Consider the following 13,608-nt stretch of genomic DNA (forward strand, 5'->3'; position numbering starts at 1 on the left):
CAATTGAAGTTTCAATGTTACCTCTTGAAGACTGCTTTTCTATTTATATAACCATTCAATAGTCTGGTTAATATACAACTTAAAAAACTTGTTGTCTCTTTCAGATTTGAGCCAAAATTGCTGTTGCAATCAGGGCCAACCCAAAAAGGATGAGCAAAGGTCAGCAAACAGTACTTTTAGAATACACACGTCTTTTCTGCTAGCTCACTCACTCATTCAACAAATGACCACTGAGTGTCCTCTGTGTGTCAGGCTCTGTCCTGGACTCTGAGAAGTAAGCTATACACAACCCAAAATCCATGCCTTGGAAAGCATGGCTTATATAACTGGGGATTTATTATCCAAACTTATTATGAAAACTCATGAGGTTTCTTTCTTTTTTTGAGACAGGGTTTTGTGTATCTGAGGTTGGTCTCTGCCTTGCTATGTAGCCAAAGATAGACCTGAACTTACCACACTGCCTCAACTTTCTACCTGTTCCACGGTGCCAGGATTGAACCTAAGGTTTTGTGTATGTTAGGCAAATACTCCACCAACTGAGCTATACCTCCAGCTCTATTTTCACATCTTGTATTTAACCAAACCTGCATATACCCAAAGACAGCTCATAACCAACCTTGTCCCTCCAGTGGGGAACCCAACAGTGCTTGGAGGACAGCTCCAAACCTCTTAGAGTTTAAAATACCCTCTTTGTTTTTTTTAGAAGGGATCTTATTATGAAGATATGACTGGCCTCAAATTTACAGCCACCCTCTCACCTAAGTGCTGGCATTCCTGGTGTGCCCCATCATGGACAACTCTACAGAGAGCTCTTCCCATGGCCCATCTCATGTGACAGCCTGGAATAAAAGGGTCTCTGAGCTTTATAGTTGCCATGTTCCTAACCTGTGTTTCTGTGACCTGCTTCCAGTCACCAAGCAACATGTCTGTGTCTGGAGGCCTTTTCCATGTCCTCCTGTTCTTTATGTGACTTTAACTCACCAGCCTCATCTCCTCTGTCATAGCTTTTCCTGTCTCCATCTGCCCATGCTGTTTCAGTAGCCGCTGCTAGCTTCCCATGACTTAGTTTTTTGTTTGAGACAGGATCTCTCTACATAGCCCTGGCTGTCCTAGAACTCACTATGTAGACCAGGCTGGCCTAGAACTCCTCTGCCTCCCAAGTAATAAGCCACCACACCTGTGACTTTGTTTTTAACACGTCCTAGAACCTCTGTGCTTCTTAAATTTAGAGACTAGTGTGTTTTCTTTTGTGGTAACCATAGTAAACAAAAAGAAGAAGGAGCAGGCGATGGTGGAGAAGGAGGAAGAGAGGATGTGTTCTTGATAAGAGTTCTCCCCAGGGAGATGGCTCAGCTGGTAAAGATGTATGTCCCCAAGATTGACAGCTGGTTTGATCACTGGCAAGAAATGACTCCTAAAAGTAGTTCACTGATATCTGTGCACCATCCAGGACATATGCACACTGATATCTGTGCACCGGCCAGGACATGTGCACACTGATATCTATGCACCATCCAGGACATATGCACACTGATATCTGGGCACCGGCCAGGACATGTGCACACAGAGAGGGTTGGGGGCCAGGGAGAAAGAACAGTTCTCTCTAGTACCTGCTTTTTTAGAGCTGTACCTAGGAGAATGATTAGTTGTGGGACTGCTAAATTCTTTAACCCAGGGTGTCCCTTATTCCTGGCAGTAAGCAAGGGCTTAATAAGCACGTGCCCTTGAAAGAATAATTGTTAGAGTTTTAATTTTTTGTTTCCTTTTTAAAGACAGAGTTTTGTTTTGTAGCCCAGGCTGGCCTCAAATTTGCAACTATCTTTCCACCTCAGCCTCCACCCAGGGGCTAGGAGTACAGGTGTGAGCTACCATACCCTACCCTAGAGGCTTGATTTTAGTGAAAGCTAGCACAAAGCACTGACTGCATTTTTTTTTTTTTTCTGAATTGGTTACTATAACCCTGTGGTTATACTGTTTAGATTTATGACTCTGAAAGGGTGACCTACCAGGGCCACTATTGGGAAGGCGGATCCAGAGTCTATTTATTTACATATCCTGCTTGGCTGCTTGGAGCTGGTTTCAAGAGATGGGAGTGATAACACAAAGACTCCCCTGCCCTCATTCACAAAACCACTGTTTTCTCCAGCTACTACTGTGTCTGGAGGTTCCCAAGCCTGCCCATCTGGAGTTTATTATATTCTGTCTGTTACAGACTGACTCTTAGCATTCCCCCCAAATTCATGCTGAAATCTAAACCAAAGGTGGCAGTGCTAGGAGGTGGCATCTTTGGGAGGTGACTGGTCATGGGGGCAGCTCTAGAACAGGATTAGTGCCCTGTATGAAGAAGTTTGTTCTTGTTCTTTCTCCCTGCCCCCCCACCCCCGTGTGTGTGTGTGTGTGTGTGTGTGTGTGTGTGTGTGTGTGTGTGTGTGTGTACATATGCATGGGAGTTTACCGATATAGTTGGCCACTTGAACCTGGGAGAGCCAGAGCCTAAAAATGAAGCGCACTAAAGTCTTACGCAACAGCCAACTTTATTCAGTGCATCAGACAATTTATACTCTGAGGATTAAGAGTCACCTGAGTAAGGTATACAATCCCAGGAACAAGCCACACATGGCAAAAAAAAAAAAAAAAAAAAAAAAAAAAAAACAAAAACAGGTTTTCCATAGAGGCATATGAGTAGCAACAGCTGAAGTAAACTCACTCCTATCTGATACACCTGGGGTGGAACACAAACACATTCTAAGAACAACTCTGTTTTGAAGAAACTGATGTCACAAGACTCTTGTTGTTTGTTTTTGTTTGTTTGTATTGTTTTGATTATCTAGGCAGGGTTTTTCTGTGTAGCCGGGCTGTCCCGAAACTCTCTCTGTAGACCAAGCTGGCCTTGAACTCACAGAGTTCTGCATGCCTCTGCCTCCCGAGTCCTGGGGTGAAAGGCATGCAGTGCAGTCTTGTTTTCTTGGAGTTTTCTCAGAAGCTCTCAGAATTCTCACACAACTTCATTCCTAGGCTGTGTTCCAACATGTGTACATATTGATTTCAGAAAATACCATGTTTTATTTTGACAGTTTCATACACATATAATGCTTTGATTATGTTTGCCTTCCCATGCCCCTCTAATTGGCCTTCTCCTTCTGCAACAGCCTCCCTTCTATTTACATGTCTTTTTGTTGTTTCTAAATCTAGATTACTCGTATGAGAGAAAACACAATTTTTCTCTTTCTTAATCTGGCTTATTTTACTTAACATGATGTTCTCCGGTATATTCATTTTCCTGGAAATGGCATACTTTCATTCTTCTTTATGGTAGAATAAAAATAAAAACCTACATTGTGTGTAGTTACCACATTTTCTTTATCGGTTCATGTGCCGAGGGCTGACTCCTATCTTGGCTGTTTTGAATAGTGCTGCAATAAACATGGGTGTGTAGCCATCTCTATTGTTTGCTCACTTTGATTCCTTCTGGTACCTACCCCTGGTACTGTATTAGCTTGCTCGCTCTGTGCTATGTATGTAGTTGGCATTCTTGAAACAAAAGAACCCTTAGCAGACACTGGGCTGGTGACTTTGCCCCTTTGCATGAACATCCCAGCATGTGGGGTATTTTGCTATTGTGGCCTGTGTGTGTGAAGATGGAGCTTGGTACTGAGATGTACCAGGGTTCTGTGTGTGCACTTACTTACTGGTGCTGAAGGAGCTCGGGAACTGGGTAAAGGGTGGCCCAGGCAAGACTGGTTCAGCAGCCCCAATTGTCAAGAATGGACTGTAAAATCAAGTCTCCTGGGAACTCAGAGGAAAGAGAAAGCTACGAAGGGTTTTCTTAGAGAGTTAGAACCAGTATAGCTAATAATCATATGGGTGGTGACCCCGTCGCCACCAGGACTCCACCAAGAAAGGAGCATGTTATTGGACAGTAAGGAAAAGACAGCCCTTGTAGAGCACAGAGCCCATGTTTATTCCCGAGTGGTTTTTTGGGAGGTGGAGAAGAGGGGGAATTGGCCATTTACTTGGATAGATTCCTAAGCCAAGTGTTGAAAAGGAGCCCAGGTCCTAATAGGAAAACATGAGAAGGAAGAAATTCCTTGAAGTCAGGATTATTAAGCAAAGGGAACTAGAATGTAAAAGATTTAGAAAATTCTCACCCTACCCACCCTGTGAAAACCGAGAAAGCAAGCTCAGAATAGGTCAGTCTCTCAGTGTGTGGCCAACCGACACAGCTGAAGTTCCATAAGGGTGTCTGTGTTGTGTCAAGTGTGTTTGCTGAACAGATGCCACCTGTGAGAAGGGAGGGTCAGGGAGAGGGATAGAACAAGGGAGGATTGCCATGCTGGGCCCAGTTTTCACTCCTGCAGTTAGTACTTGGGAGGCTGAGGTAAGAAGATAGTTCAAAGTCATCCTGGGTGACATAGTAAACCCTGTCTCAAAACAGGTAAGGTGGTACACATTTCTGATTCCAGATCCTGTGAGACAGAGGCAAGAAAGTTGTTGCACATTTGAGGCTGGCCTGGTCTACCTAGTGAGTTCTAGGCCAACAAGGACTACATAGCAAGACCTTGTCTCAAAAACCAAATCAAGCTTGGTATTGGTGGCGCACGCCTTTAATCCCAGCACTTGAGAGGCAGAGGCAGGAGGATCTCTGTGAGTGAGTTCAAGGCCACCCTGGTCTACAGCCCTAGTTCCAGGACAGGCTCCAAAGCAATACAAAGAAACCCTGTCTCCAAAAACAAACAAACAAAAAACAAATCAAAGGAGGAGAATGAAGGGGGGGTGGCAGAAAGAAGTGAATTTTGTGACCTTTTAAAAAATTACTATTATTATTGATGAGATTATAGAGCTATTGGAGGGCAAAACTGCACTATTCTCAGAATCATGGGGGTTCGTGCCCTACCTATTAAAACTCCAAGAACAGAATCTTAGCCATGAAGGCTGCAATTGATAGACTGCAATTGCACTCCATTCAGAAGATTGGGATAGGACCCCAGTGGGTCACAGAGGCGGTACAACTGTCCCAGCAGAAGAGGAAGGGCAGAGAATGCCATCTGAAGAGGTCATTCTTCGACTTTGAGGATGGGGGTGCCTATGCTGTTAGGTTTGGGATTTGCTTGGGATTTGTCATGTCTTTTTTCTTTTATCTCCCTTTCAGAAAGGGAGTGGCTAGCCAGTTTGTTCTGAAAGCATGCAGTTCACTGATGATGGAGGGGGATCTCACTTTGGGATGTGCCTAGAGTCTCATCCTTATCTGATTTACATGACGTTTAAATGGGACTTTGGACTTGAGGATTTGCCACTGGAATGAATCAAGGACTTGGCAGCCTGTGGGACATAGATGTCTTGCTAATGTATTTACATGCTATAAATTATGTCTTTCTTCCTTTTTTTTTTTTTTTTTTTTTTGTGTTTTGAGACAGGGTTTCTCTGTGTAATAGCCTTGGCTATCCTGGAACTCGCTCTGTAAACCAGGCTGGCCTGGAACTCACTGAGATCCACCTGCCTCTGCCTCTTGAGGGCTGGGATTATAGGCATACGCCACCATGGCCCTGCAAATTATTTCTTTCTCAGGTAACATAGACATGACTCTAGGACTGCTTGGTCCCAGAGCATAAGCCTGGGTGAGTAAAGTGGATGACCTTCCTCTAGGAATGTCCTTCCCTAGGGATGCCAGTAACTAGGCATGGACTCCTTGATTCTCTTTTTCTTTCTTTTCTTTTTTCTTTTTGAGACAGGGTTTCTCAGTGGTTTTGGAGGCTGTCCTGGAACTAGCTCTTGTAGACCAGGCTGGTCTCGAACTCACAGAGATCCGCCTGCCTCTGCCTCCCGAGTGCTGGGACTAAAGGCATGCACCATTTACGCCTGGAGATTCTCCCTTCTTAGTTGAGCTAACCAGAAGACAGAAGATGGACCAATCAGCTTCCTGGGTGGAAGAACTGAAAATTCTCAAATGGCTACTTCAGCTGAGGTCTGGTAAACTGAGACGTGACAGGGCGACGATTTTCCATATTAGGTGTAGAAAACAGAAAAACAGATCTATTAGTTTGGGTCTAGATTTTTCTAATGTTCATTATTTTTTATTAAATTTATTATTTTGTGTATGCCATATAGGGAAGGGGCATGCCCCTACACGTATGTGAAGGTCAGGGTCCTCCTTTACATGGGAAACAAGGATTGAACTTGTGTCCTTGTGCTTGTGGAACAAGTTCATTACCCACTGAGCCACCACACCAGCCTCTAGACTCTCTTAAACAATAGCTCAAATCAGATAGAGAATGTTCTCTTACCGGAAAGTGTGAACGAGGCTCGGCAGTCTAAGCGGGGGTTTTAATAGGTAGGGCATGAACCCCCATGACTCTGAGAATAGTTTCATACTGACTGCAGTCAGGGTCTGGGCTTCAGTGCTATTGTTCCATATTCAACCTCCAGTTCCCATCCTTCTAGGTCAAGGACAGTGACTTCAACTGCTGTATCTCAGCCGCACGAAGACCAGGGAGAGAGGTAGAGGGAAGACTTTCCCTGTGTCTATCTAGAAGAGTAATATGAGCAGGAGTGGAGGTGAGAACATCCCAAGTCTCGGAAAGAAAGAGCAAGAGCATGACCCATATGTCTGCCCATATTACCCTGGTCACAACCTCAGCAGAAGTGTATCCACTAGCTGTGTGGTCATATGTCCAGCAAAATCTCCCCCATGAGAAGCGGGAAGTAATGTCACAGGTACAACAAGCAGACTCAACTGGCCTCAAGTGACAGTGTGTCAGCAGGGAGTGATCATCAAGTAGAGAAAAAGCAATAGCAGAAGTGGGACCTCCAGACAAGTACAGCACGCACGCACGCACGCACGCACGCACGCACCGCCTCCTGCTGGCACCAGGCTCTTGGGTTCAGGTCATCATGGAGACCCAGCAGCTTTCCTCCCCAGTTTACAGTAACCCTGCATAATCAACCAGTGACCTTCTGTCCTTTGACATCAAGGAACTGGGGAAGGAAGGCAGCACTTGCTCCTGGCAGCTGGGGCTGCACTTTCCTCTAGCCACTCGGGTGTCGGCTAGGCAGCAGCGCCCATGCTCAGTAGGTAAACACAGGTTTGACTTACTGTGTCGCTTCCTGTGGCAGCTGGATGCACTTATAATCTGTCTCTGTCATTTCTGCCAATTGCATAACAGAGGCTTCAAATCGCCTCAGGAACACAGTCATGAGGACGTCAGGGAATGTCTCAGTTCAGAACTTGAAGAGGAAAATAGTAACAGTTTTGGCCCAGCCCTTCCGTGAAACCTGTCAGCACTCAAAGAGAAGGCAGCCTTCAGCAGGAGCAGTAATGCAAACCACACTGTTATGAGAACCAGAAGGGCTACGGAGGGCTGGAGGGCTCAGTTCCCTCCAGAGTAGACCAGAGCTTGCAGACCTGTGAGTGTGAGTGACATACCAATGCCATCAGCTCACCCTCAAAAAAAAAAAAAAAAAAAAATGCTCTGCCTGGATTCGAAGAGCCTTGCATGAAACTTTTTATTTTATTTTTTTCCAGTGTTTTAAATTTAACCAGCTGGAGAGAAGTACCATTTGGGGTGTAGTAGCTCATGGTTGTAATCTCCAGACTGGGGCAGGTCAGCCTGAGCTCCATAGTGAGTTCTCAAAAATGTACCATTTAATTAAACCCTTGTGAAATGAAGGTTTATGTGTCCCCACTCCCCCATGGAAAAGCTGCATGCCTTCAAAGAGACAGAAAGCAACACCTGTAACTAGCACATTGAATGCCAAGCCCGGCATATCCCCCAAACCCATAGTTTGTTTGATTCTCTTCCACAGAGGAGAATGGGATTTTCCAGAGGCTTCCCTAACAAGGATTTCTAAGCGTCAGGCTTCATGTTCAGCCAAAGAAGTTCACAAGTCTGCTTAGCAGAAGGTGATGTTCAAGTAATTCTTGTTGACTGAGTATATTCCAAACAGACAAAGAAATGATACAACATTCCTAAACCCACACGTCGACACACAACTGCCACAACATACAGGATTTGTGACTGAATGTACAATTTCCCTTCACTTCAATAGAAAAGCCAGTCAAGTGATCAGTGATGCGGCTGGGGGTAACTGGTGAGAACACCGGGCTAGCATGCCTGATGCCCCAGGTTCAATCCCTAACACAGCAAAAACTAAAGAAAAGAAACAAAGTACACAAATCAATCCATTGTTCCCACCAAGTGTGCTGGTGCACAATCATAAACCCAGAACCCAGGAGGTTAAGTGTGAATGTGTAGCCAGTGTGATCTACATATGAGGTCCAGGCCAGCCAGGACTACATTGTGAGACCCTGCCTCATAAAGAGTTGGTTGAAGAGGGGGAAAAAGTCACACATGGGTGGGGCAGAACCAGAAAGCTTTTAGTGTATAATGACCTAAACGATAGAAAAGATAGCCCTTCTGCTTTCTGTTTCAGTGTGTGTGAGGCGGTTAAACTGTAAGGCCCTAAGGCTTTTTATGTCCTTATCATTTTAGAGAATGCCACTGATGACAAAGCAGTGCTCGATGACATCTGTATCCTTTTTTTATTTAGGACTAGCCCTTCCAAGAGTTGAAGGGTGATAGGATGCTTACCTAGCATGCTTAAGGTGATGGGGGCAGTGGGGGAGGTTGTTGATTCCCTGATTGCCAGCAACCCCCACCTAAAAGAACATTTGTTGCCTATATGGCATGGTGGTGCATGCCTTTAATCCCAGCACTCGGCAGGCAGAGGCAGGCGGATCTCTGAGTGCTTGAGGGCAGCCTGGTCTACAGAGCAAGTTCCAGGACAGGCTCCAAAGCAATACAGAGAAACCTGCTTCAGAAGGAGGAGGAGGAGAAGATTTGTTTTGAGTCTTCTGTGAAACCATGTTCATTTATCTACATTCAGTTAGATAGTGTGGTGTTTTCCCTTGAAGCCTTCTTTCAGAGGTAACTGATTCAGCACTGCACTGAGAGGGTCCCCTGAAGCACTCCTAGGTTTGGAAACTCCCTAGTTGGATACCTATGTAACCCCAGGCAGGATGAGGACTCACTACAAGGAAACAAATGTCTGCACACTCAGCAAGAAGAGAAAAGAGGGTGCACTCTAGGATGACCCAGGCACACAGGGTCCCGGGGGTGCGTTCCAAGACAGTCAGACACACATGAAACCAGGACTTCTCCATGTGGGAACCGATTGAAATGTTATCACCCAGGGAACTCATTAGAGACTCAACATCCAAGTTTTTATGGAAGGGGCCAGTCACACAGGCAGCCTCTGGTTGGCACAGGCGCCAATTTGAGACTCCCATGAGGAAAGCAGGTGTTCAGCATAAACCATATTGTTTGCATAGTTTAGGCAAGGCCAACCTCTTATCGACAATGGTGGGAGGGAACCCTGGCAAAATCCAAGTTCCCAGGCACTAGCCGAGAGCAACCCTACATGCAGGCCAGTCACGTGGAGGAGTGTGGAGGAGTTCAGGCCCACTTTTCTTTCTGCATGAATACCACCAACAGAGATAATCATGGGAGGAACAGTAGTGGGCGCGAAGGGTTTTTCTTTTATTTGGTACTTGGGCAGAGTAGATAGACAATCTGGTGGCTGTGCAGTCTGAGAAGCTAGAAGCCTCAGAATCAGGGGCTCAATGATGTGGTCCAATTCAAGGCTGAAGGCCTAGAAGCTTCCTGGTGTGAGTCTACATTGAGAGGATGAAGAAGCTAGAGTGTAATGTCCAGGGGCGGTGGCAGCAATAATAGAGTCACTGGCTCAGAATGGAACATGTTTATACTGGCTGGCTTCCTCTCCTTCCGAATTTATCCCATCTGGGTTCCCAGCCCATTGAATGGTGCTACCCACATTCAGGATATATCTCTCCCCTTCACTTGCTCCCCTGAAAACCAATCCTCTCTGAAAATGCCAAGAAATATGCTTTGCCTAGAGTCCTAGGCATCTCTTGGTGCAGCCAAGTTAACAGTCGAGACCAACGTCATATCAGCTAGAAAGCAAATGAATCCATACTAGCTTTTTGCATTAAAAAAAGATATTAGACAGAGAGAGAGAGAGAGACAGACAGGCAGAGAGACAGAGAGAGAGAGACAGAGAGCAAAAGAGCCACAAGTAATCCAGTGTGTCTGAGATCGGCCTGCCTGGATTTCTCTCATCAGAAAGCTCAACTTCTTCCTTAGTCAAGCTAGACATTGTTGTCATAAGGCAGGCACAGCCAAACAGATGGGTTTGATCTGCCAGATAGTCAGACTGCAGATGTCAGTGCCATCTGAAAAAAAACATAATCTGCCTCAGAGACCTGGTGGTGGGCATGGATAAGCCCACATCTGGTTGTGAAGGGAGAGAAGAAAAGAGTTTTGACAGAGAAGAATCAAGAAGAGAAAGGGTTCCAGGAAATTGGAGTTGAAGCTATTCCAGAAAGTATGGAAGTTAAGTGGATGGGGAGAATGGTTTCTTCTTTGTAACCGACTGTCTATCTGTAGGGTCTATCCTAGGATGATGATAATAACTCATCCATTGGATGTTTTCACGCGCACGCTCACACACATGTTTATATCAGTTTACACTGTCTTCACAGACAGTCTGGGAGAGAAGACAGATCTATGTGATTGTGGCTACTTTGTAGATGAAAGTGGGGGCACCAGGCAAGGTGACTTCCTTCTCTCAGGATCAGTGGCTGATGCTTCACAATCTCTAATGTGCAGACAAACATCTTGAGGGGCAGCTGGAACAGTAGATCAGGAGTGGAGTTGGACTTCGTTTCTAACAAGCTCCTGGGAAACACAATAGGAAAGCTGAATACGGAATGCATTATGGGCAGTTCCTGTCTTCCAGGGGCTAGACCTGCTTCTGTGACTCTATGATGATATGGAAATGAACACACATACTATGCTATGTATTGTTGACTTTTGGTGAAACATATACTAAGTTAAATGGAATACTCTGTATTATACAATAGGTTTGTATAGATGAGTTTCCATACTGGCTAATCTAGGTGTTTGTTCCGAGTATGTTTAAGGCAGGGAGGCTAAGCTCTGATGTTTGTTAAATAAGGTGTTGGTTACTTTGCTGTTGCTGTGATAAAACACCATGACCAAAAGTGCTTATGGAAGGAACAGTTTATTTTGACTTAAGGTCCCGAGGGGAAAGAGTTCATCCTGGCAGGGATGCACTGGAAGGGGTGGCAGCTGGTGGCAGGTATGGCGGCTGGAACGGGAAGCTGAGAGTTCACATCCCAACCACTAGCAGGAAGAAGAGCAGAGACAGCAGGAAGCAACTGAGGCTTGGCCACTCTCAAAGCCCACACTCAGTGACATACTTCCTTCAGCAAGACTACACTTCCTAAACTTCCTGAAACAGCACCATCAACTGGGGTCAATGCTCAAACACCTGAGCCTTTGGGAGACACTTCTTATTCAAAGCACCATAGATGTAGTACACGCACTTTCATTTTGTAACTTATCATGGGTCATTGGAGCAGAGCCCGTTGTAAGCTGAACAGCCAATTTACATTTAAATCAGCTAGGTGTTCTTAATGTGAAACAAAATCTGCATCCAACCTGGACATCCCTCCCACAGCCCTGCAGTAGAGCACCTGCCTGATAGGCAAAGGGCTTGCCTTTAATCCCAGCACTTGGGAGGCAGAGGCAGGCGGATCTCTGTGAGTTTGAGGCCAGCCTGGTCTACAGAGCTAGGCCCAGGACAGGCTCCAAAGTAATACAGAGAAACCCTGTCTAGAAAAACAAAAAACAGGGGCTGGAGAGATGGCTCAGTGGTTAAGAGCACTGGCTGCTCTTCCAAAGGACCCAGGTTCAATTCCCAGCACCCACATGGCAGCTCACTACTGTCTGTAACTTCAGTTCCTGGAGACTGTATGCCCTCACACAGACATATATACAGGCAAAACTTCAATGCACATAAAATAAAAGCAAATAAAAATTATTAAAAACAAAAACAAAACAAAACATGATAAAAAGCATGTTATCCTATTAGCTAAGCAAGAGCTAAAATGCTTCCCCTTTTGTGTTCTCTTTAATCATTAACTCCTTCCTCACTGGAGAAAATAGTCTTGACATTTGTGATAAGTATTTTCTTGCTCTAGGAAACTGGTTTTTCAACTGGTTTTGCTCTTGTTCTTTGCCTGCTCCTGGCACTGTGGTGATACTCCATTCATGGTAAAGGTACACCATCCAAAGGGAGGGAGCTTATCTTTTGAATCATGGAAGAAGATAACACCTTAGTGAAGTCCAGCCAGAGCTTAGCTGTGATACTTAGAAAAGGAGGGTATCAGCCCTGCAAAGCACTAACTGTAGAGTGAGGTATCCTAGTTACTCCTCACTGTCAGTAGTTAACAAACCAGGTATAATTGTCCAAAGTCTGTTACTGATGGTGGACACATAAGAAATGTCTGTAATCCAGGGGCTGGAAAGATGGCCTAGCAGTTAAGAGTTCTGGCTCCTTTCACAAAGGTCCTGGGTTAGGTTCCCAGCACCCCATGGTAGTTCACACTATCTCTAACAAGTTCCAGGGGATACAACACTCTTGTCTGGCCTCTCCTGGCTCAGCATGCACACATTGCACAGATAAACATGCAAGCAAAACATTCATAAACTTTAGAGAAGATGGAAGAAAGGAAGGGAGGGAGGGAGGGAGGGAGAGAGGGAAGAAGGTTGGTCAGTATCCAAAGGACACACTAAAATAGAAGAGGAAGGTACTACCAAATGTTACCTGCTCACGGTCTCATACATCCCAGGCTGGCTCACAACTTGCTGTGTAACCAAAGATGATGTTAAACTCCCAATTCTGCCTCCACCTCCGGAGTGCTGGCTATGTTGACCCACTGAGCCTGTCTTATTAATTACAGAGGACTCTGTGAGAGCTAAGCTACATCCCAAACCCGTTGCCTGTTTTTGTGTGGCTTAGCTTACAGTGGATCCCTTTATGTGATAAATTCCACAGTCTTTAGTTTTCAATGAAATGTTTCCTAATACCTGCCTGCCAAACCGAGTCTCTACTTTGTGCAGCCCCCAGTCTGATTAAAAATATGACACTGACCTACCCAAAGGACAAAAGTGCACAAGCTATCGGTGCTTATTTCTGGCACCAGGTATCTAGAAGGCCTGGTATAGACAAAAGAAATACGGAAAGTGTCCAGATAGCAGTGGACAGAACTGGACAACAGAGGAGAGGGGAAGGCTGAAGGGCTCTTGCCTCCTGGCTACTACGCGTGTGTCAGTAAATTGCTACATATCAAACCGGCCCCAAACCTAGTGGCTTCATACAAGTTAATCTTGCTTCCATGATTTGTTTGGGACATCCTTATGTTGATTTCCACCAAGTACATTGGCTGCAGATCAGCCGCCGGGCTGCAAGGATCAAGGAGGCCTATTTCGATTTAATAAGGATCAGGATAAACAAATAGGCCGAATAGATGTTTATTCAGGGAGAAATAACTTACAACCTAGACAGATGAACACCAGCAACTTCCACCAGATGCTCTCCTGTCTGCGTCCTGCTAGCAAGACAGCATTCCCCAGCTCCTCCTCAGACCTCCTTCCACAGGTCACTTCTGCCCCTGGCTCCACCCCCCAATGGGCGTGGTCAGTGCCACAGAAGCAGACAAAGTGAATA

The sequence above is a fragment of the Phodopus roborovskii genome, unplaced genomic scaffold (assembly GCF_943737965.1).
Source record: "Phodopus roborovskii unplaced genomic scaffold, PHOROB, whole genome shotgun sequence".
Taxonomy (NCBI): domain Eukaryota; kingdom Metazoa; phylum Chordata; class Mammalia; order Rodentia; family Cricetidae; genus Phodopus; species Phodopus roborovskii.